The sequence below is a fragment of the Lactuca serriola genome, chromosome 2 (assembly GCF_051521515.1).
Source record: "Lactuca serriola cultivar US96UC23 chromosome 2, Lser_US96UC23_V15, whole genome shotgun sequence".
Taxonomy (NCBI): Eukaryota; Viridiplantae; Streptophyta; class Magnoliopsida; order Asterales; family Asteraceae; genus Lactuca; species Lactuca serriola.
Window position 1 is genome coordinate 32291838 of NC_136409.1, and position 23796 is coordinate 32315633.

General features: G+C 40.1%; 1 non-coding gene across 1 annotated transcript; it reads left to right on the forward strand.

Moving 5' to 3' along the window:
* Positions 1-23019: 23019 nt before the first annotated feature.
* On the forward strand, positions 23020-23126 carry LOC145091188 (small nucleolar RNA R71). Its single transcript, XR_013702075.1, has one exon. It is a non-coding gene; the product is annotated as a small nucleolar RNA R71 (small nucleolar RNA).
* Positions 23127-23796: the final 670 nt, after the last annotated feature.

A 23796-nucleotide genomic window follows, 5' to 3' on the forward strand; every position in this document is an offset into this window, starting at 1 on the left:
CCATTATTCACTCTAAACTCAAAGGAAATCCTTAGGAGAATATCAAGCTTTCATCCTGTTCTTGGGCTTCAAACCATCAAGCTTTATTTCTCCAAGTAGCCAGTAGGAGAACCACTCTTCCGTTCACGTCAAATCTCAAAAAATCACATAAGGTGAGTTCACACCCCTACATTTTCACGTTTTATCGATTTTATTGGGGGATAATACATGTTAAACTCTTGATAAATTGTTATGAATTACTAAACAAATTTACAAATTACAAACACCTTGTAGTATGTCGAGCAAGGTGTATTTAAACATTTCTATGTGTCAAATGCATTTCTTATGTTATCAATCATCACATGCAACATGTCCAACTAATTCAAAACACACATGATATATCATAAAGTGGTACGGAAAACGGTTTTCACATTACGGTTGCAATGCAAAAATGGATTTTTATGATACATCACGGTGTTTTACTTACACACTACCCGTAGACTCGATTAGCGTAAATTGTGAGACACTCTTCATCGGCACCCCTTAGGGCGCTGGAAAAATTCCTCACAGTTATAACCAGAGTCTTTTGTAGGGAAAGCGTGATAGCTGTGTATAGATCTATATTGGGGGTGACGCCCCACATCTAAGCTATTTGCAACAGCTAGGCCCACAGGCTAGGGATCAAATGTCATAGCATACCGACGCCTGAAGAACGTCGCATATCACGTCACACTAGTCTTTAACATGGTTATAGCGACTCACATAGCGAGTTAATGAGACGTAAGTCACAGGAGTTCATCACTGAACCTGGGTTCTATGTCGATTTTGAACCCCTCATAGCACTATAAATATGTCGATTTACTTATACACCGCAGTCTTGGAAATTGAGATTGAGCACCAGTTTTCGATTTAAAACCACTTACAACTCTTAAGAATTTCGATTTGCTTATAGACCGCAATCTTGGAAATTGAGATTGTGCGTTACTTTTAGGTTTAAAAATCACTTATAACATCATAAGTATGACGATTTACTTATGCACTGCAGCCTTGGAATTTGAGGTTGTGCATCATTTTTATATCGGAAATACTGGATTTTCTTGAACAAAGGTTTTAAAACACAAATCAAAAGCTTATGCACTCACCAACTTTATTGTTGACATTCTTTCAAAATTACTTGTAAACTTAGGTAACATATGAGATCATGTAACTGTAGGCTTTTGAAGAAAAGGACGCTTCGGTATCCCACAACTTATTTTACATCATATTGTAATCGATTTTGAAACATGTAAACATTGGATATTATGTACCTTTTTCGATTATATATATGATTGGTTGTATTTACTGTGTTCATTGTTGTAATCGTGGTCATGATACTACTCGTTAAGTCCGCACCCCCAGATGTTTCCGTCATCCGAGGTCTGGAGGTGTGACCACAACCCTTATGGTTGGGTGTAGGGGTTCATCCTTACCATGTATGCATCTAGTTATGGTGGTTGGTCAGACTATGTTGAGGGTTTCTCGCGGTCGGGGTTGTTGGATCGTTTTTCTAAGAGACTCTCTTCTTGGAAAGCAAAGTCTCTCTATATTAGTGGTTGGCTTACGCTGTTGAAATCGGTTCTTGGATCCATTAGGACTTATTTTATGTTTATTTTCCCTATCCCCCTTTTGAGTTTGAGATATTTAGAGATGTCGTGGCCTTGGTTCTTCTGGGGTGCTGATTTGGGAAAGAGGAATATGCATTGGGTTAGTTGGTATCGTGTTAGGGCTAGCAGAATGGAATGGGGTTTGGGAGTGGGTAGTTTGTTTTACTTTAATAGAGCTCTTTTGTTCAAACAGATGTGGAGGTTATCTCACAGTATGGACACCTTATGGGTTATAGTTATGAAAGATATGATGGGGAGGATGGGTTTTGTAATTCTTAACTCATTTACAGGTCTCATCTTTGTCCTTGGAGTGACATTATTTGATCCATTCGGTAGTTGAGGGACCGAGGTTTAGATCTTTAGGATTTTTGTCCTCTGCGTATTGGTAATGGTAAGAAGATTAGTTTCTAGCATGGGAGATGGCTTGGGGTTAGGATTTAGTGATTGACATCAACCGTAGATCTTAATAAAGAGATTTTAGTGGCGGATCATTTTTCCTTGGGTTGGTCACCGGAGATTCTTAGGAGACATCCGAGGAGTGGTTTGAGCTTTCCTAATGGGAAGCCATTCTAGTTTTGATGCAGGGAGTTTACTTGTCGGATCGTTCAGATAGATTGGGTGGTCTTTTGATGTGTCATTGATGTGTGCAAACTCACTTAGTTTTAAACCTACTTTTAATAATAAAATAAACACACAAAGGCAGTGGACCTATCAATTGTGGTATAGCTAAATAAGTAGGGTATCGAACACAGGGAACGGTAAATTAAAACTAAAAACTAATTCTATCTAAATTAATTAATAAGTAGGGGGTTTTCTCTTGTTTTACAAGACTAGAAACTTACTAACTATCACTTAATTTAAAAGCTAGAAAAGCAAAGAATTAACTAGTTTCAATAATGGGAAGGACTTCTATTTAGTTCAACTCAATTGGTCCTATGGTTGATATTATCGTAATGGTGCGATGGATTAACTCTTTTGTTGGTTACTGATTCAAGTGATTAGATTCGCGTTCACTACACTAATCCTTAGTGAATAAACTAACTCAAACAGTGATCAGTTGTCTAATTTAATTAAATTCACTAGATTAATTATTCTGGTTAATTTAGACTTGCAATAGTTAAGTAATTTGGTCCTTTAATTAACTTCTTGTTGATGGTCATCACACAAGCTCACACATGAATTTACCTAATTTTCTTATTAATTCTAGTTTCATGTTCATTAATCCTAGACATATGACAAAGTGGTCACATAAACATATGAGGTTGATAATCAAAAGATGTTCATACTATTTAATTGCATTCCTATTAACAGAAAATTAATTATCATTCATACACAAGGTTCTTTAGCAAGCTAAAACTAACAAAAATCACCAACACTGAATTAATCCTACCAAATTTAAAACCATAGTCTCAATTTTTTATCCCCAAACAGAAGTTTAAGAGTTTTAGCTCATGATTGAAGTAAATAACAGCAAATAAACGAATTCTAATTGTCTAACCACAATGGAAAATAAAAGATTAAGTAGAATGATGAAATTTGCCTCAAATCTCCTTCGGGATTGCATTCTAGCTTGTACCTTCGTTCTCTAGGGTTTTTCTGGTTCTTCAATCGCAGCTAATCTCTCTAGAAGGGTTCTAGAATTCTCCCTGTCGATCTGAGAAGTTATCTTTATATTTGCGAAACGACTCGTCGAGTCAGGTGCCGACATGCTGAGTCCATCTCTCAATCCCCGTATGCGATAAGTCTCTGGGTCTTTGAGTCTTTATCTTCTCGAATATTCTCTTGGACTCGCCGAGTAGACGACCCTACTTACCGAGTAGGTGTTGTTTTTGGTGTTTTTCTTCTTTGTTCAATTCCCGAGCTCCCAACCGCTTCTCTTGCTTCCATTTGCTTCCGAGCTTCACTTTTGGACTGAAAACATAATTCAAACACTTTTCATTACCTTTTGTCCATGATATGCAATAATTTAGCTAATAAATGATAAAAAAAATATATACTTAATATGAACTAAATATGCACATATCAAAATACCCCACACTTAACTTTTGCTTGCCCCCAAGCAAAACTGAATTTTAACAAATTAGAATCACATATGACAACTTCAATCTAACCCAGCCATTATGCCAAGACCGCAACGCATACATTTGTGCCTAAAATTTTCCTAATAACCCCCATACTCCAAATACTCACAATCCTCATAAACATTCGCCCACTCACCCCGAACTATGCTCATTTTATGCATCCCTCCGAATCCATCCGCAGAAAACCTCTTACCCTCAAGGTATTTTTAATTACGCAACCCAAGCATACATAATCTAGAATTACAATTTATGATACCACTACGGAGCTCTTTTGAATTCTTCACTTCCTTGATAATTTGATCTTTGATTTCTTTGAATTCACCACCTTTGTTGTTTGATTTTTGGTATCTTCAATTTTTGAATTTCTTGGAATTTTGATCTTCAGTTTATTTGCTCCAAAATTCTTCAACTTTTCTTGCAATTCTCTCTTTTTTTTTCTTTTTTTTTTACATGTACCTCACTTTTTTCACTCAAAACCCTACATGCTTAAGCAGGGGCGCTCAACCTCAACCGTTATTGGCTAACGATAATAATTTTCCTGGATACATTTTTGGTACACGATGCTAAACATATTGCATCCCTCGGGCTAAGCGAGGTCGTGTTTTTGTCCCATGATTTCACTGTGTTGAGTCTAGTGGATTGCATCATGGGCTCGGTCCATAGCCTAGTTTAAACGCCGGTATTGGGCCTCTCCAGCCGTGCATTATTTTGTATTAGGGTTTAGTATATAAGCTGCATGCATGCAGACTTAGAAGAGATCGATTTCATTGTTTTCATTTTCATTGCTTATAGACCCTAGCTCGCCTCTACAGCGGAAGTTCTTCATCGAGCTCTGCTGAGGCGTGACTCAGTTTTTAATCATAAGCTCATATTTGATTCTGTTCTGTGTTCTTTCTTATTTTATTCTTAAACTGTTAGGTTTCTTTTATCGTACTTGTGAAAGATCTAAACGATCTAAGAGTTTTAAACTCATCAATTGGTATCAGAGCAGGAGACTGTGTAATCTATACACACCTCTTCTGTCGAAGAAGTTCATAGGGTTTTTATTCTGCATTGATTGATATTTATTGAGTCGTCATTCTTTGTTGGCGTATCTCATTAATTGTTAATCTAACCCTAATCGAAAAATTACAAGTCTGATCTTTTACAGGTTTTCGATCAAAAGTGTTCACAATGTCTATGGACGATTCTCAAACCAATCCGATAAATATCTCCAACAGCATAGGGTCTACAACTAGAATACCGATCTTGTATACGCAAGACTATGAAGTCAGGACGCATCATTTTAAAGATTACGTTATTGGATCGGAGGACAATGGGTATCTAATCTGGGAAGCAATCACTTCAGGCCCATTCGCTCATTCTAGCACATCAAAGATTGTTAAAATGCAGAAAGAATACAATCAGCTTGTCAATGACGTCAAAGACATTCCTCAGGATGAAAAAGAGAAGTTTCACTGCAACATCAAAGCTCTAAGGATGATAAGGTTTGCGCTGCAATCGGATACATTTCGTTTGGTAAGTTCATGTGCTACAGCTAACGAGATCTGGGATAGATTGAAGGAATTATATTCCACAGATGAAGATCTGGAACACTCTATTCAAACCCTCCTGTTATCAGAGTTTGGTGATTTTAAGCAAAATCCTGAAGAAAAACTTATCCAAACTTTCGATCGTTTCAATCATATTTTGAGTAAGATGATAAAGCATGGGATTAAAAGAAAGGTGATTGAAAAACGGTCACTTTCTTGAATGGTCTCAGACCTGAATGGATGGGCGTTGTGTCAACTGTCAAAGCTCATGAACAGTTCAAGTCATACTCTCTGGCAAAACTTGTGGGTATTTTAAAATCTCATGAGAATGCCTTATCGAAAGAAACGAATGCAGTTTCGGGTCTGGGCTCCTTAGCTCTTGTCTCCAAAGGAAAGAGTTCGATTGAAGAAGAAGATGAATTAGATCTTGCTGATTTTGATCTAACCGGCGAAGAATATGCAATGATGGTGTCAAACCTCAGAAAATTCATCAAGAAGAAATTCCCAACCAACAAGAACCGAAATTGGCAAGGAAGTTAAAGCGCCAAACGGATCAAGGAGGAACCGAAGATGGGATCAAAATCCGAAGAGTCAAAGAAGGAAGCTAAAATTGGAGGTGACTCAGGATTTGAATGTCATTACTGTGGAGGCAAAAATCATTTTGCTAAAGACTGCATGCTGAGAAAGAAAGAAGAGAAGACAAGCAAAGATGATGAGGAAGCGAGCCTCTTGAGAAGATTGGAGGAGATAAAGAAAAGAAAGTCTGTTGTTAATAACTCTACTATGAATGCTTTAATTGTGCAGGGTTCAAAAAACAGTGATGAGTTTGGAGGTGTGGAGGTCTGGTCCATAGATTCGGAGGATGATTAAGTTAGGAAGCCTACTCACGTAAAAGCTATGATGGCAAAAGCAGAGCAGTCAATGGGAAGATGCTTTGCAGTGACCGAGGGTGTGTCCCAAATGAGAGGATACACAATTGATGGGGGAGTTGAAGAAGAAAGAGAGCGAGAGGACAGATGTTTTGCTGCCAAGCCTGTCAGTGCTCAGATCAACGAATGTTATGAGTTGATCAAAAAGGTACAAGATATTCTTGCTTCTCTGAAAATACCTGCTAATAATTATGAAAAGGAATTAAATAATTTGAAGTCAAAATTCTCTAGCATAAGTAGCAGTCTCACCCAAACCCGTGTCACGAATTCTAACCTAACTGATCAAATCAGCAGGATTTCATCAAAGAGTGAGGAACGAAGAATGTGGATCGAGCAAAAGGAAAAGGAATTAATTAGATCTAAAGATGATTCTATTTATTTGCAAAGGACAATCTTAAACTTCTCAAGCAGAGAAATGTTTTTTGTTTAATTGCTAAGAGACTTTATTTTAACATCACTCAGTTGCATCTTGATTGTGAAATAGGGAAGAAAATTCATCGTATGATTTTACCTTTCCTTGAATTAAAGGAGGATGAAATCGATGCAGAAGCATACAACTGTGAAAGAGTTGTGTCTTCTGACGAAGTGTCTCCAGCATACAAGATAGTTCTGGACAAAATTGAATCTTACATAAAGTCCAAGGACCACAAGGACATGCTCAAAAATCTACTAGATGAAAATGATAGATTGAAACTGAGAGCCGAAACTATACAAAAATTTGACTCATTGAATGCCAACTTAAGTTCAGAAAACAAAATTGATGTTGAAAATACATCTGAACTTAATGAGGATGATGATATGAGTGAAATTTTTGTAGAAGATTTGGTAGACTATTCTGAATTAGCCAAAAATGAACCCAAGTCCAATAAGAACCTTATTTCTGAAAAACTCCGTTGAGTTTGCTCGTTCCTCTACCGACAAGTCCAAAGTTCTCAAAGCTAAAGTTGTTGTGTACCAAAAGGTTCAAACTACCCCAAATCAAGTTTACACTGTGCCGGGAGTCACTCCACAACAAACTGCAGAGTTAACCGCGATGGTAGAAGAAGACAATGTTGGTGGATGTGATGAATTCTTTTGGTCATCCCCAATCGACAACGCAGACGAGTCGAAGGGTATTTCTCAGAAAACCTCATGGAGAGTGAAAGGTAGATATATACCTAAACCACTAAATGAGCCTACAAAGTACGCTGTGTCGAGCACAAGTGGAACTAAACCATATGTGGATGAACCGATGCAAACTACGAGTGATACTTCTTCAACAAAGAGTGAATGTTGTGCTCATGCTTCTAAAAGAAAAGCCAACATTCATAGAAATTCAAAACAGGTGGATGATCGAAAGCATCAACGAAATGTAAGATACAAGAAGATTCTCTCTGAAAGAAAGCGATTTTGGAACTCTCGGAATCCTGATTATGTAAGGATTGAAAGGAAGTCTAAATTGGAAGAAAACTCAAGGAAACAGAAGCACAGTTATGATAAGAACCGAAAAGAAGTTTTCGGTCCTTTAACAGATAGGAACCAAAAGGGTAGTTTCGGTCCCTCAACTGAATACAACCGAAAGAGCAGTTTCGATCCATCTCCCATCAACAACTGAAAGAGCGGTTTCGGTCCGTCACCCATCAACAACGGAAAGGGTGGTTTCAGTTCATCTTCCAACTACAACCGAAAGGAGAGTTTCGGTCCCTCATCCTTGAACAACCGAAAGAGCAGTTTCGGTCCCTCATCCAACTCCAACCGAAAGAGCAGTTTTGGTCCTTCATCCTACAACAACCGAAAAAAAAGGTTTCGGTCCCTCATACCATGGGAAACGAAATAACAATTTTGGTCCTCAAGCCTACAAGTCTGATCACAAAAACCAAGAACCTAATGTCTCTCCTAATTTTAAATCTCTAAATTCCAGTCCTTCTGTCAAAACCCTAGTCCTCCTAACTCAACAAAAATTAAAGTTTTCACCATTAAAAGAAAACATGAAACAAATTTAATTAAATGCACATATATGGTTGATATTTCTCTTACTATACCATGTCCTGTAAAAGGCTCACAAGGACCCAAGAAACTTTGGGTTCCTAAATCTGCTTAATCTTTTGCAGGTTATACGTGACGAGCAGTTTGACGAAGAATGGTGCATTGATAGTGGCTACTCGCGTCACATGACAGGAATGAAGGAGGAACTAAGAGAGTTTTGCTCTCTCAAAGATGGCGGTATTGTAAAGTATGGAAAAAACTCTTTTGGAACTATTAAAGGCTACGGAATGATCACTAACGGCGAATTCTCTATAAGAAAGGTTGCATACGTTGAAGGGCTCCAACACAATCTCATCAGTGTATCACAGCTGGTGGTTGGTACCGGGTTAAAAGGATCATTCGACGATGAAGGCTCAGAAATTGTCGAGAAGAAGTCAAGCAACGTTCTGTTAAAATCCAAGCGAAAAGAAGAAATGTATCCACTGAACCTCAATCCGATAAGAGGTAAACCAGCAGTTTGTTTACTCACAAATGCTCACTCCGATGAAAGTTGGTTATGGCACAGGAGACTATCTCACCTAAACTTCAAGGACATCAACAAATTAGTTTTAGGTGATCATGTTCGAGGGCTGCCAGTTCTAAAATTCGATAAAGAACATCTATGTGCAGCGTGTGAAATGGGAAAGCAGGGTCGGCAGAGCCATCCTTCAACAATCAACACTAAGGTAATAGAACCATTGGAGTTACTGCATATTGATCTATGTGGTCCATCATCCATCGAAAGCATTGGAGGAAACAAATATATTCTGGTTATAGTAGACGATTTCTCAAGGTTCACATGGACCTTCTTTCTCAAGCAACAGTCTAAAGCTGCACCAAAGCTCAAGCTCTTCATTAAACAGATAGAAACGCAACTCATAAAGGTTGTTTGTAATATAAGGAGCGATAAAGGCCTGGAATTCAAAAACAAAGATTTTGAATGTTTTCTTGCTGAAAAGGGGACGACTCACAATTTCTCAGCTCCCTATACTCCACAACAAAATGGCATTGTTGAAAGGAGAAATCGATCCCTGTGTGAAGCTGCTCGCACCATGTTATGCTTCGCATCCTTGCCATTATACTTCTGGGCTGATGCAATTGCGGCTACATGTTATACTCAGAATCGATCTTACTTGAATAAACGGTTCTCCATTACTCCTTACGAGATCATGAACAATCGAAAACCAAACATGAAATTCTTTCATGTGTTCGGTTCTAGATGCTTCATTTTCAACTCTAAAGAGAATCGAAACAAGTTCGATGCTAAGGTGGACGAAGGAATTTTCTTAGGCTACTCCCTGAACTCCAAGGCATATAGAGTTCTCAATAAACGCTCGAAGAAAATTGAAGAAACATACTATGTCACTTTTGACGATAGTTATGTTAAGAAGTTAAGAACAACCGAAAATGCATCACAAGATATATTTCCAAAGAATGGTCAGGTTACAACAAAGTTGACAATATGAAACAAGTTATAGATGATGCTGCTAGAAAAATGGCTGACGATCAATCCAAAGGAACCAAAAGTGCAGACGAAAGCAAACCTTCTGGTGACCATCCTACTGTCGAGGGGGAGGGTTCTTCTCCTCATCATGATCAAGGTTCTTCTTTCCAGGGGGAGAACTCATTGCCAAATACAACAGCCTCCACTGAAATTCCAACCAATGAAGGAGGTACAAATGCTGGTCCTGAACAGGAATCATTCTTCGAAGGGGAGAAAACAGCTAGTGAAGATGACAATTTGTCTGAACTCGAAGAAGAAATCAATGCTGAATTGGATCCCATCTATGATCCAAAGTTTCCTCCACGTGTGAAATGGACCAAAGATCATCCCCAGACTCAAATCATTGGGGAATCCTCTGAAAAGGTGTTGACTCGCTCTCAAATCAAAGCGAAACATGTTGTTCTATTTTCAAGAGTCGAGTTTCGTATGTTAAATTCATTCGTGTCCAAAATTGACCCAAAGACTGCTAATTCAGCTCTTGATCATTCAGACTGGGTTCAAGCCATGCAGGATGAGCTAAATGAGTTTGAACGAAACAAGGTATGGCGTCTTATTCCAACACCAAAGGATGCTTCGGTTGTCGGTCTCAAATGGGTGTTCAGAAACAAGATGGACAAAGAAGGAAATGTCATTCATAATAAAGCAAGGCTAATGGTCAAAGGGTATTGTCAGGAAGAGGGAATTGATTATGAAGAAACTTTCGCTCCAGTGGCTAGATTGGAATCTGTTTGTATCTTTCTAGCATACGCTGCTCACAAGAACTTTGAAGTCTATCAGATGGACGTCAAATGTGCCTTCCTCAATGGTGAACTTGAAGAAACCGTATATGGTGAGCAACTGCCAGGATTTGTGAACGAGAAGTATCCAAATCATTGCTATATCCTCGACAAAGCTGTCTATGGCCTAAAACAAGCTCCCAGAGCATGGTATGAAACTCTCACTCGTTTCTTAAAAATGTCTAAATTCAAACAAGGTTCGGTTGACCCAACCTTCTTTCGTAAGCGAGAAGGTAACCACCTTATGATAGTCCAAATTTACATTGATGACATCATCTTTGGCTCCACGAATCCTAGCTTAACGGCTGAATTCCGAAATTTGATGGAAATTAAGTTTGAGATGAGCTCAATGGGTCCAATTAATTTCTTTCTTGGATTGAACATTAGACAGGGACCCGAAGGCATTTTTATTAATCAGGAAGCATATACCAAGACTTTGCTCACCAAGTTTGGAATGACGGGAGACTCCAAAGTAAAAGTGCCAATGGCTTTTGGAACGAAACTCACACCATCGTTGGAGAAACCAGTTGCTGATACAACGCTTTATCGACAGATGATCTGGTCTTTGATGTATCTTACAGCCAGTAGACCTGATATCATGTTCTTTGTCTGTTATTGTGCTCGATTTCAAGCCAACCCATGAGAACCTCATCTTCAAGCAATGAAGAACATCTTTCGCTATCTAAATCGAACTTCCTCTCTCGGTCTATGGTATCCAGCCAACTCCGGATTCTTCGTGCAAGCATTTTCAGATGTCGATCTGGGTGGCTGTGGATTGGATCGTAAAAGCACCACCGGAGGATGTCAATTTCTGGATGGAAAATTAGTCAGTTGGCAATCAAAGAAACAAACTTGTGTTTCGTTATCCACTGTAGAAGCCGAATACATTGCTGCAGCATCCAGTACATCTCAAGTCGTGTGGATACAGAGTCAACTCCGGGATTATGGCTTAAACATGAAGAAAATCCCATTATACTGTGACTCTGAAAGCGCAATCAGAATTTGTCACAACCCAGTGCAACACTCAAAAACTAAGCATATCGCACTGAGGTACCATTTCATCAAGGATCACGTCCAAGATGGCAACGTCGAAATTCACTTCGTCAGAACAACTGATCAACTGGCAGACATATTCACAAAGGCCTTACCTAAAGCAAGCTTCAATAATATTTTACAAGGCCTAGGAATGATGCAAGCCGAGTCAGTACCGAAATCGCCTTCGTTCCCATAAAGGTAACAAGCGAAATAGAGCGAACCTATATTGACCGAAATGAACCGAACATTCGGTCTATTTCAGGTTCGGTCCATTTCGGGTTCGGTCTATTTCGGGTGAAGTTGGTCCATGACCCGAAATGAACCGAGCGTTCGGTCTATTTCGGGTTCGGTCCTTCTAAACTTGCTTTTTTTAAATGGCGTTTCAAATGTATTCTTTTGTATATTTTTTTATTTACTTCTTTTCTACTAATAAAATTCCAAAAATATTTTTTTCTTTTCGTTCAATTGGTCAATTCTCACAAACATCCAAAAATATTTTCTTTATATTTTTTTTAAATATTTCCATATTTCTAATGTTTTTATGTTTGTCTAAGCGTGATTCTCGATGGCACATCTACGGCAGGTAAAAAAAACTTCGTTAGTTAGGCGTCCCAAGAAGCATGTTGTTGTATGTAGACTCAAGCCTCAACTGATTCTGAGTGAAGCCTTAATAACATGATCAACACCAATCATGTTTTCCCAATCCAGACTATCAAGTTCACTCTAATCATGAGCTACCTTACTCTACTCAAACTGAGTTTAGAGTTGTCTGCGTGGACCCTCTTTTCTTTAATAAGCAGAGGTTCATTCGCTTCTTATACCATCTCCATCATCTTTCTCCATTATATTTCGTTTCATCAATATAATCCCTAAGACTTTCAGTTTTAACCACTGAGGTTTATGGTTATACAAAATCTGCGTTCATGATCTTAGTTTCATGTTACTATGTACTAAGTGAAACCCAAAATTCCACACCACTAATGAATTGACGGTGAATTCAAAAATTCAAGATATTACTTGTTACCCAATGAAATCTCTTTTTCTTTTTGAATGATCTTTATGAGATTGCCTTTCACCAAGGTTTCTCTAACCCTAAAAGATTTAGTTTATTTTTTTTAGATTTCTTAAATTCTCTCGGCACTATAAAACATTTCTCACCTACTTGCTCAACAGATCACAATGATCTCAAAAGTACTTTATTCTCTTTTGGTCTTATGTTAAGTATCGAAATTATGAATTAAAGCGCAAGCCATCCTCTTTAACCTTTGAAAGATGCCTTTCAAAACTTCTCAACAAGTTATTGATCGTTATTTCATGGGAAACCAAGCAAGCACTTCAATGTCTCTCTTGACTTTGAAGGAAGTGATTTTTGCCCTGAATCAATTGTTTTGCGTCTAAATACGACATCACAGATAATCCCAAAATACTCGTTTTATTTCTTTATCTTTTACACCCTTTGCACGAAAATTTTAATTTTTTCCAAAATTCTGAGTTTCACACAGTTTCACGATTCTAAAGATCAAGGCACAAACACTCAAGCGTCATTAGGTGCAACGATTGGGATAAAAAGGTCGATGACTCAGCAAAAATCCAAACGGTTTGGAGATTTGAAAAAGGTAATTTTTATGAAAAGGCGTGAAAAAGGGGAAACGTTTTTCTCTCTCCTGCGTCATCTTCAGCACGACAACTGTTCACACATCAACTCAGACGCTATTTTTGAGATAATCCAAGATTTCAGCCGGATTCTTCTCTCTCTTCCTTGTACGTATAAAAGGAATTGGAACGGTACTCTCTCAACCTTTATCACTTCCAAAAAGCTCTCAAAGAAACCCAACTATTTTCTGCAACTGTTCATCGTCATTCTCAAGCTCCTACAATGGCAGAATCTTCATCTGTTCATGATACCTCAGTTCGTCAACCCCTACTCACTATAAAACCCCAACAAAACCTAATCATTGATCTCACTCCCTTTGTTTATGAGCCATATATGTTGTATGTGGTTGAGTGTCTCAAATACTCACCACTCGTCGATGCACTGACAAAGGTTGAAGTTGTGCCTATGTCGTTCTTGTCACATGTCTACTCTACGACGTTCTACGACAAGGCGAATGAACGTATCCACTTTGAGCTTCACGATGAGAGGGTCTCTATCTCCAAGAGTCGGTTATGTGCCCTAATTGGTCTTTCTCAAGATCCGTCTCTGGTAAATCCTGATTCCATTACAATTGGCCAACTGTTTACAATGTTTTATCAGATAGGGTATACCAAAACCCTAACAACCATCACCAAGTTCAAGAAGTCCTGCCTTCCTCCTCAATGGAATAGCCTTTTCACACTCTTATTCAAGGGATTGTTTGAGCGGAGTGCTAGTTCTGACAGTGCTAGCAAGGCTTTCATGACGGTGCCGTATGGGTTGTACAGTGGGCTTAACCTTGACTATGGGTCCATTATTTGGCAGTAGTTGGTTCAAAGCCTAGTCTCTTCGTCCAGGCAATCGGAGATTTCATGTGGGCGTTTCTGGACTATCATCACCAAATGGGCAATGGATCGTAATCATGTCCCAATTATGGCGGATTCCTTGCTTTCTTCCATCTCCACCTTTCATACAACGAAGATTATCGTCACTGATCCCACAAAATTCTCCTACATCGGCTATATTCCTGAAACCATGCTCGGTTGTATCTCAGCATCAAGCAATCTTCTTCAACAGTACAGGAAACGTAAATCCGTCGGTCCACGTGATCTTACTCCCACAATGCTTCGCTGAAGAGGCTAACAAACCAGCCAAAAGGGGCAAGAAGCCTGAATCGCAGAAGGAGGGACCGGTAACAAAACCATCGAAGGGGCAGACCCCCAAGAAGAGGAAAACTGATAAAGCTGCTCCTTCTCAACCTCAACCAAAAAAGCAGAAGAAGCCTGCTAGGAGACTTATTCTTCAATCCTCAAGCGATTCGGATTCAGAATATGTTCCTCCTAAGCAGAAGAACGCTCCATCTTCATATTCTGAGAACGAAAGTTCTGATGAAGAGGCCTCTGGCCGAGGGGATACTCCACCTCACTCCCCTACTCCAGAAATTTCGGTTCGTTCTTTGCCTCCTTCACCTCCACCTGTTACTATTCCTACCTCTATCCCTCCTATCTCTCAAACAACCACCTCTCAACCCTTCACTTCAATACCTATTCCCACTCCCATTTTCACAGATACAACCTCTACCACCACTACAAAACCTACATTCACTATTCCCAAACCACCTGTAACCGAACCTACTTTTACAATGGAACCTCCTCTAACAACCGAACCTCCAGTAACAACCGAACCTCCAACTTCTTCAAAACACTTATCTCCAACACCTTCTACAGAAACAACCCCGATTTTGGGCGTTGAGGACTTGGAATTCGACTCCACATATTTCAGTCCTTATCGAGTACAAAGTGAGGATGATGACGATGAGCCTATCACCAAACGTCATCTCAAAGTGGTAAACGACAAGCTTGATCAACTGCTTTCCTCGTCTTCATCAGGAGCTTATTCAGATGCTGCGTTAAAGGCCCTATTCTCTTCGGTTGTTGTTGAACATTCAGCCTCATTATCTGCTGCAGCCAAGGCTATTGAAGCCTCCACTTCCCAATGTCAACATGCCTCTCGTGCTGTTGATGCCTCTACTAAGGAGTGCAAGGAAGCGACCGCAAAAGTCGATAAACTAGTTTCCCAGGCTCACCAGTTTTTAGATTTTTTGCAGGATGCTGCTGCCAAGAATGCTGACACTGTCAATTCTTCCGTAGTGACTCTTCAACAAACTCTTCAGTCTGAGTGCTCGAAGGTTGAAGCGGCACGCCTTGCTATTGAATAGGCAAATGACACATTCCATGCTAATGTCAACGAACACTTAACTCAACTGCAAGCGGACTTAGCTATGGAAAATGGAATTATGGATGAGCTTGCCAGATGCACAAATCAGCTTAAATTGCAAACACAAAAGCTGCGAACTGCTAATGCTGAGATTGATGACCTCAAGTCAGAAAGGGAGGTTATACGGAGTTCTGCTGCAGATCTTCACTCCATCCTTCTTCATCTTATTGAAGGTCATGATCCACTTACCACTATCACCATCAGAAGGCATTTGGCAGACAAGCTCAGACCGGCACTGGACGTTCTCAGCCGTATCAAGGGTGTTCCGGTGACTGGTTTCCAACCGCAACAAAGGGGAGAGCAAGAGTTGAAGCAAGAGACCAAGCAACCTCCTCCATCTAGCTCCAAGCCAGCTGTTGAACCGAAGGGTAATGAAGCTTTGGTCAGTAACAAGGATAAGAAAAAGAAGAAGATTGGTGAAGACGATACAGACAACGAAGATGATGTCTATGTTGAAATTCCCAGGAAGCCTGTCCCAAAGGTTAATTCTTCTGAAAAACAAACTGAAGAAATTTCCATGAAGCAGCGAGCTGAGCTAGAACAGAAGCGAAAGGAGGCGGAGCTCCTAGAGAAGAAAAAGGCCATGTTCCCTGAATGGACAAAAGATTCATTTCAGAGGTGTGCAATTGATGAGCCAACTGTTCTATGGCTCGAGTCGATAATGTCATTTATCCTTGACAACTCCAAGGATGCACAGTTCGATATGCCAATCACTCGAAAGGCATTCATCTTCCACTCTTTCAACTCGACTGCTGCTATTCCATCTCCAGACCCGAAGGTAGATAGGGATCTGTTAGAGTTTTACTTGGAGTTTGCTCAACCTCAATACCAGACTTGGAGCTTAAAGAAGATAACCACCGTCAAGGTGATGAAGCCCTATTCAGCAGGGAAATTTATCAATGTCACATTCAGGGTGACTAGAGGAACCGAAGGCTCAGTTCACCATTTTTCTCTTGCTGATCTACCGAACCTCAACCCCCATGACTGGATACTCCTCAACAACATTCTTTTGTCAAATCCTCAGGAGTATCATCCAAAAATCAATCATGTCAAGCGTATGCTTGTCTGCTACATACATGAGGTAGCGAAGATGGACCAGGAAATTGCCTCTGCCATACACAAGCGTCCAACGATCAAACCCATGGGCAGAGCTGGAAATGTCAATTCCATGATCAAGGGGAAGATAGATTCCAAGTATCACACAGTAATGTTTCTCAGGGGCGAAGGTCAAAAATGTATGTTCGCTCTTGTTGACAAACACCTTTTCTCGACGACTTGTATCGAGCATATCTTGGAGATCATACAGAGGTGCGACCAGAACAATGTTGTTGATAAAAAGTTGTTCGTCGACATGCTAAGGTGATACATTCTATTCGGATAGACTCTTCTTGCCATTATTCCTAAACTATTTAAAGTTATAAAGATGGTGAGACCTGCTCAGAAGAAATAATCTCTCGTCTCATTTGATGCAAAGGAGGAGATTGTTGAGTCTAGTGGATTGCGTCATGGGCTCGGTCCATAACCTAGTTTAAACGCCGGTATTAGGCCTGTCCAGGCGTGCATTATTTTGTATTAGGGTTAGTATATAAGCTGCATGCATGCAGACTTAGAAGATATCGCTTTTATTGTTTTCGTTTCCATTGCTTGTAAACCCTAGCTCGCCTCTACAACGGAAGTTCTTCATCGAGCTCTACTGAGGCGTGACTCGGTTTTAAATCATAAGCTCATATTTGATTATGTTCTGTGTTCTTTCTTATTTTATTCTTAAACTGTTAGATTTCTTTTATCGTACTTGTGAAAGATCTAAACGATCTAAGAGTTTTAAACTCATCACACTGTAATAAGGAAGCCACAAATGCACTGGAACGTATATAGGCTCAACTAAACATTTGGGTCTTCATGCAATCATCCACACAACTCTAACATGGAATCCTAATTACTTTTTACCAAAATTTCCTAAATTAATTCCTAAGTAATATTTTTGGTATGCAAAATTTTTAAATTAGACCTAAATTAAGATTCTAAATTTACTAAGATGACATCAACCCCCTACCCCACACTTAATTTATGCAATGCCCTAATTTCATATCATGCAAAAAAATAAAAATGCAAACTATAGAGAGAATTGGAACAAACTCCCCTGGGGTAGCAGTCGATAGGTTGATAACTCTTCACTTCAGCTCCATCTTCAATTGACTTTAGACAGGCGAACAGCTCATCCATGTCTTGGGTGTCAAAATCTCGTGTGGCAGCTCCAAATAGGCAGGAAAAATAGTGTAATCTCTTCAAGAATCGATAGAGAAGAAAAAAAATGGTCAAGTGGTATATTCAACAGCATCGATTCAGCAGTCTTGTTGGTATAAAACTGAGTGACTCAGCGAGTCATATAAGCAACTCGTCGAGTATAGTCGCGAACAGCTTCGAAAGTGTGAAAATACAAGGTGACTCGGCGAGTCAGTTTAGTGCACTCGATGAGTAGACCGCTGGGTGGAAAAAAATTACATTCTGCATTTGTTCCAACTTTTGATAAATCTACAAAACTCCCATGACTTCTAGACTCATTCACTCATGTCCCTCAGGACCGGACTCGACACCTTAACTCTAAACTCCGCCATTTCTTGACTCTTTTCCACTCTTTATATTTTTCTTTCTCTCTCAAACTCTAGACCCTTTTATGCACGCATTCCTAATCCCAAAATCTGAAATTCATCAAGGCAATTAAACATCAAGCATAAAATAAAATTCTTAAATTCAAACACACCAAACAAAAACAAAAATAAAAACAAATTGAAAATTGTTCAACAAATCATAAAAAAACTAATCCTCCTCCTCATCATCATGATCATGCGCAGCTCCACTTCCACTAGTGCCACTCCTCCTTGCATTAATCACCTCATCCCAAGATGGAATGTATGGGAATTTACCACCATCGATATGCGGAATATGGAAGTGGTCAAAAAGTCAAATGTTGGACTGGTTGCTAAAATTGAGACTCCTTGCCATTTGATCTTGCATTCTCCTCATCTCAACATTATACCAGTCCATTGGGACTTCATCATTTTCCACTGGAATTACCGGCGGTTCCTCCTCCATGTCACGCTCTCGCCTCGACCTAACCCTCCTTCCCAGCGCCTCGGGACCAACCACCGGATCATCATGTGGGATAGCATAATGACCACCGCCATAATCCTCAATAATCCTAGCCCTACGAAAAAGAATGGGATTAAATGGAGGGATAGGAATCACTGTCATCAAATTCCATGCATCACGGGTCATCAACCCAAACGAGATGGCTAGCCGGGTGACGAACATGCCACCATTAATCTTGGAGGTTTTGCGATCCTTGACCGCACCCTCCGACAGATAAGAAGCCAAACACCACGGAATGTTGCAAAAGGTGTTTGGTGTGATAATGCTCCAAAGATAAAAGACATCAAGGTTAGAAACCTTGTTGTCGTCCTTCCGTTGGTTGATGGTGGTGGAGATAAGGCGGTGAATGAGACGGTGTGTGGGTGACCGAATACTTCCTTCTTGGGCCGACTTTGGAATGTACAACTTGTTGGCGATCGTCTTCCACCAACTCATACTCGTAACACCATTGGGGAACACCTTGTGAGAGTGTTCCATAAAGGTGCGCAAAATAGCAGTCGAGACCAATGGCCGGTCATAGATTCCCAACCGACAAGCAAGATCAATAACGGAGCACTGATGAAACTCGCCCCCAAGGCAAAAACTGAAACTCGTCGGGTGATAGAAATCGTCACCTCCACGGAAAGACACCACAGAGAAGAATTCCCAACAAAGTTCCCGGTACACCGGTTCTTGAATTCTAAAGACCCTGCTCCATCCATCACAAACCATTGTCTCCCCCTCGTATGTAAATTCCTTCAAAAGATAAGGTGCTAACTCCTCCTCATACCGAACATTTTGCAACCAATCCTAATCAACCCTGTTGAGCACATAAATATCCTTCTTTCTGACTTCAGCCAACTTCTTCTTCCATCTCGTCATGGTTGAAGCTGATTCAATTTGAGGAAAATTCAACCAAGGAAAATCTCCTTGGCGTCCACTGGAACTTTGACCTCTGTGAAACATTTTCCCTGCAAAACAAAGAACACACAACCCAACAAACATAGAAAATCATCAAAACAGATTACACCTGGGTCCCCGACTGGACTCGTCGAGTCCATGAACGACTCGGCGAGTCGTATGAACTGCGCGAGTCAGTCGACAAGTCGATAAAAATTCGACCATGAAAACTCAAAATTTCTTCGAGGGTTTGTCCAGGGACATTACTAAGATGTATTACGGCAGGAATAATCATCCAAAACAACATAATTGATGTAAAATCAAAACCCTAAAAATTCACTAAAACCCAAAATCGGGTATTCTATGAAATTGACACCCTAGATCATCTAAAAATCATGGATTTAACAGAATTAAGGAGGAAATTAAGTACCTTTTGTGATGGAAATCGAAAATCTTGAAGAAAGAGTGAAGAGGTTAATGAATGCTTGAGAGAGAGCACAAATGGAGGCGCACGGCGAGTGAAGGGGGGAAACTGATTTCATTAGGGTTAAAAACCCTAGTTACCGGGTGTAAAAATAATTTTAAATTAATTGTTTTTTCTGTAAATAAAACCGACTCGTCGAGTCAAGGTCAGACTCGGCGAGTCTGGTCGCGATTTTTAAACTCATCTGGAATCTGAATTGACTCGTCGAGTCATGGTCAGACTCGGCGAGTCTCTTGCAAATAATTCAGAAAATAAAATCATTTTGACATTAAAAATTTGTTCCACCCCACACTTAGTCCATACGCACTCTCGAGCAAACATGTCTGATGATTTGAAAGATGAATAAAATCCTAAATACTAAAACCAAAATAAAACGGAAAAGATGAAAGAAAGCAAACTCTAAAAAGAACGGGTTGCCTCCCACCAAGCGCTTCTTTTTAAGGAGTCGTTAGTTGGACTCCTTCCCATCTACGTTTCTTCATCTTCCTGCATCGGGAATGCACGTCTAATCTTTTGCGGTTTGTACTTTGTCTTGTAAGCGTGAATTTTCTTCTTGTAAGCTCGTCTCAAGTCTTCTTTCTTCTTCCTTATAACATCATCCTCAGCTGCATTAAATTCTCTTTTCTTCATCTTTTTATTCACCCCATTCTTTTGCACCTTCTCTTGCACTTCCTTTTCCTTAAACTTAATTACTTCATATTTGGTGAAAACTCGTGCTGTATGTTTGGTGATGAATGGTTGATCAGCATCATCTCTCATATCCCTTGCCTTTTCTTCTTTTCTAAAGATTTCCTCATCTTCAAGTGGAATATCTTCTTCTTCTTGCATAATCGTATCAAGGCATGCTACATGAGCGTGTTGAAATTCACCATACACTTCTCCTTTTGCTGCTTGTTCTTCTAAAGAATGAGGGAAAATCTTCATGTCCAGAACATGTAGGGGGCTGGTAACAAGCAGATCAAAATCGTCCAAGTTGCTGGTCATTTCAACTGGACTCATCGAGTCTGGGAAAGCGACTCGGCGAGTCGGATCGTATTCCACACTTCCCACTGTATTTTCGAGTCAGCCCCTTTCAGCAGCTTTTCTAACTCCTCCACGTCCTTGTCAACATCTTCATCACCTCCAGAGGGTAGCAACAACTTGCTTGGATCTTCTTCTTGCAAAAGTGCAAGCTCTTTTTGTAGTATCTCATCATCCAAATCAATGAATGAGATCTCTTCTTTTCTTTCTTCTTCTTGCTTGATCTCTGGTAAAGCTTTAAACACCGCTGACTCGTCTCTGACCCTCAACGTTAGTTTGGATTCACATACATCAATTAATGCACATGCGGTGTTCAAAAATGATCTCCCCAAAATAATTGGAATTTCGGGGTCTTCTTCCATATCAAGCACCACAAAGTCTACGGGAAAAATAAAATTGTCGACCTTAATAAGAAGATCTTCACACACGCCTCTTGGATGAATTGTCGTCTTGTCCGCCAAATGGATCTTCATGTTAACTGGTCTTGGCTCCGGTAAATTCAGCTGCTTGAAGAAAGAGAAGGGAATTAAGTTGATACTTGCACCCGAATCGGTCAACGCTTGAGTGGCAAGCACATTCGCTCATATAAAATGGCATTAACCTCCCCATTGCGTATCGATACTTATCGATTATAGAATAAGTCTACTTCTCTTTGTTCCTACGAACAAAATTGTTCCATTATTACCAACAGAATAAAACAAATATGAACCCTTGCATTGAAATAATCCACTAAAGAGGGGGTCCATAACATAGTCATAGATGAAATTCTTATTTTCGTGAAATTAGGTAAATCAAAAAAATATACTTTTCTCGTCATATATAATGAAAATCTATAAAATATAGAATTTTTTCTATTTTTTTATATCTTACGATAATCCTATTTTGACTAAGAATCCCTAATGGATGGGATTCTAACAAACCCATTTCCAAATTGGCATGGAATTATGATGCTTCCCGGATCACCCTTCTTTTCTAGTAGCTCACTCAATACTATCTCCGCGACTTCAGCTAAATCCTTCCTAGCAGCAAAGAGACCCTTTAGCAAGTTAAAGTACTTGGGTGTTTGAAGCATTGTTTCCACAAATGGAATGTTAACTTGAAGGGCTCGAACATGCTCCATGAAAGCTTTATATGCTCTAACTTTTTCACTAGGCATGGCTCTGATTGGCAATGGCAAAGGGGGAATATAGGGTCTAACAGTTTTGTCATCTGCGCATGGACTCATCGAGTCCATTAAAGGGACTCGACGAGTCTAGTCGGGTTTAGCTGGAGCTGACTTTTCTGCCTTTTTTGTATTCACCTTGGAGATCTTCTATGCAGGTGTGAGAATTGATTCATAGCTGGAAGTCACAGCGTTCAAATTCTCCATTCTCGGGTTATTTTTGGTGTTACTTGGAAGTTGACCCGGTCTTCTCTCGTTCACTTGATGTGCAAGTTGTCCTAACTGTTTCTCATTGTTGAGAATAGATTCCTGTTGATTCCTTAGCATATTTCTGGTCTCTTGTATAGCAGCTTCATGATCATTGTGCCTTTTTTCGGACGCGGCTATGAATCTAGTGAACATTTCTTCTAAATCGGCTTTCTTTTCCATAACCGGTTCTTCCTTTTGATAAAATCCCCTTTCTTTCTACTTGTATTTCTCCTCCTTAGCCTTCTTGTATTCTTTGTATGGGAGCCATTCCTTCTTCGGATTCCGCCAATTCTCGTCGTATCGATCGCCGCTTGAGTAGAGCACTTGAGCTTTCTTGTTTCCATTTTCATCCAAGTCACAATCCTTTGTGAGATGGGGCCCTCTACAATTATCACATCCAACTCGAATAGCATGGATTGTTTGATCCATTTTTTTCATCCTTCTATCTAGACTATCGAGCTTAGCTATCACCGCCGTCATGCTATCATTTGTCGAGTTCACTACCCCCCGACTTACTTCATTTCATGGATTGTGGTATTCTCTAGAATTCTTAGAGAATTCTTCAATTAACTCCTTGATTACCGGGGGCGCCTTTTTCGTGAGCGGGCCTTGTGAATCGAGCAATTTCCTTGTGGTGACATTTACTCCATCATAGAAAATGGAGACCTCTTGTTGGCTATTGAGGTCATGGTGTGGGCAATTTCTAAGAAGACCTTTGTACCTTTCCCAAGCTTCATAAAGAGATTCCCCGGGTTGTTGCTCAAAGTTGGCGATGGCTTTCTTCAACTTAGCTATTTTGGAAGGCGGGCAAAAGTGGTCTATGAACTCTTCTTTCATCTTGGCCCATGTGGTGACCGATCCGGGAGGAAGTGACTTGATCCAATCTTTTGTAGCACCCTTGAATGTGACCGGAAGCATGCGAAGCAGCTGAGTCTCGCGTGGCACATTTGGTACATTGAAGTAGTCAGCCACATCATTTACTTCATCCAAGTGCTTGTAAGCGTCTTCGTGGTCTTTCCCATAAAAAGGAATCTCCTTGAGTTGAGCGAGAATATGACCCTTTAGCTTGAAAGTAGCGGTAGCGGGAATTGCGGGCTGCACAAGTCCCGGGCCGATGTCATCGCACATCCTCTTCTTTCATTCCCCCATGGGGACTTCATCGATATTAGCCATAGTGATAGCTAAATCGTCTTCAAAGTCGGACTCGTGCTCGAATGTGGGTTCTTCTTCTTCCTCGGTCTCGTACTCGGTGTCTTCTTTAATTGGGTCTTTGATTGTCAAAGAGGCACTGGATGCTCCTGATTTGCTGCTCCTCTTCTTGCTGAAAACGGACTTGAGGTTCTTGAGTGGCGAGTTCTTTGAAGAAGCGGATTCTCCAACGGTTTTTCCTTTGCTCCTCCTTAATGCGGATTCCGGGTCTTCGAGAGGAGGGACCAGAGGTGTATCAGATCCTCGGGTC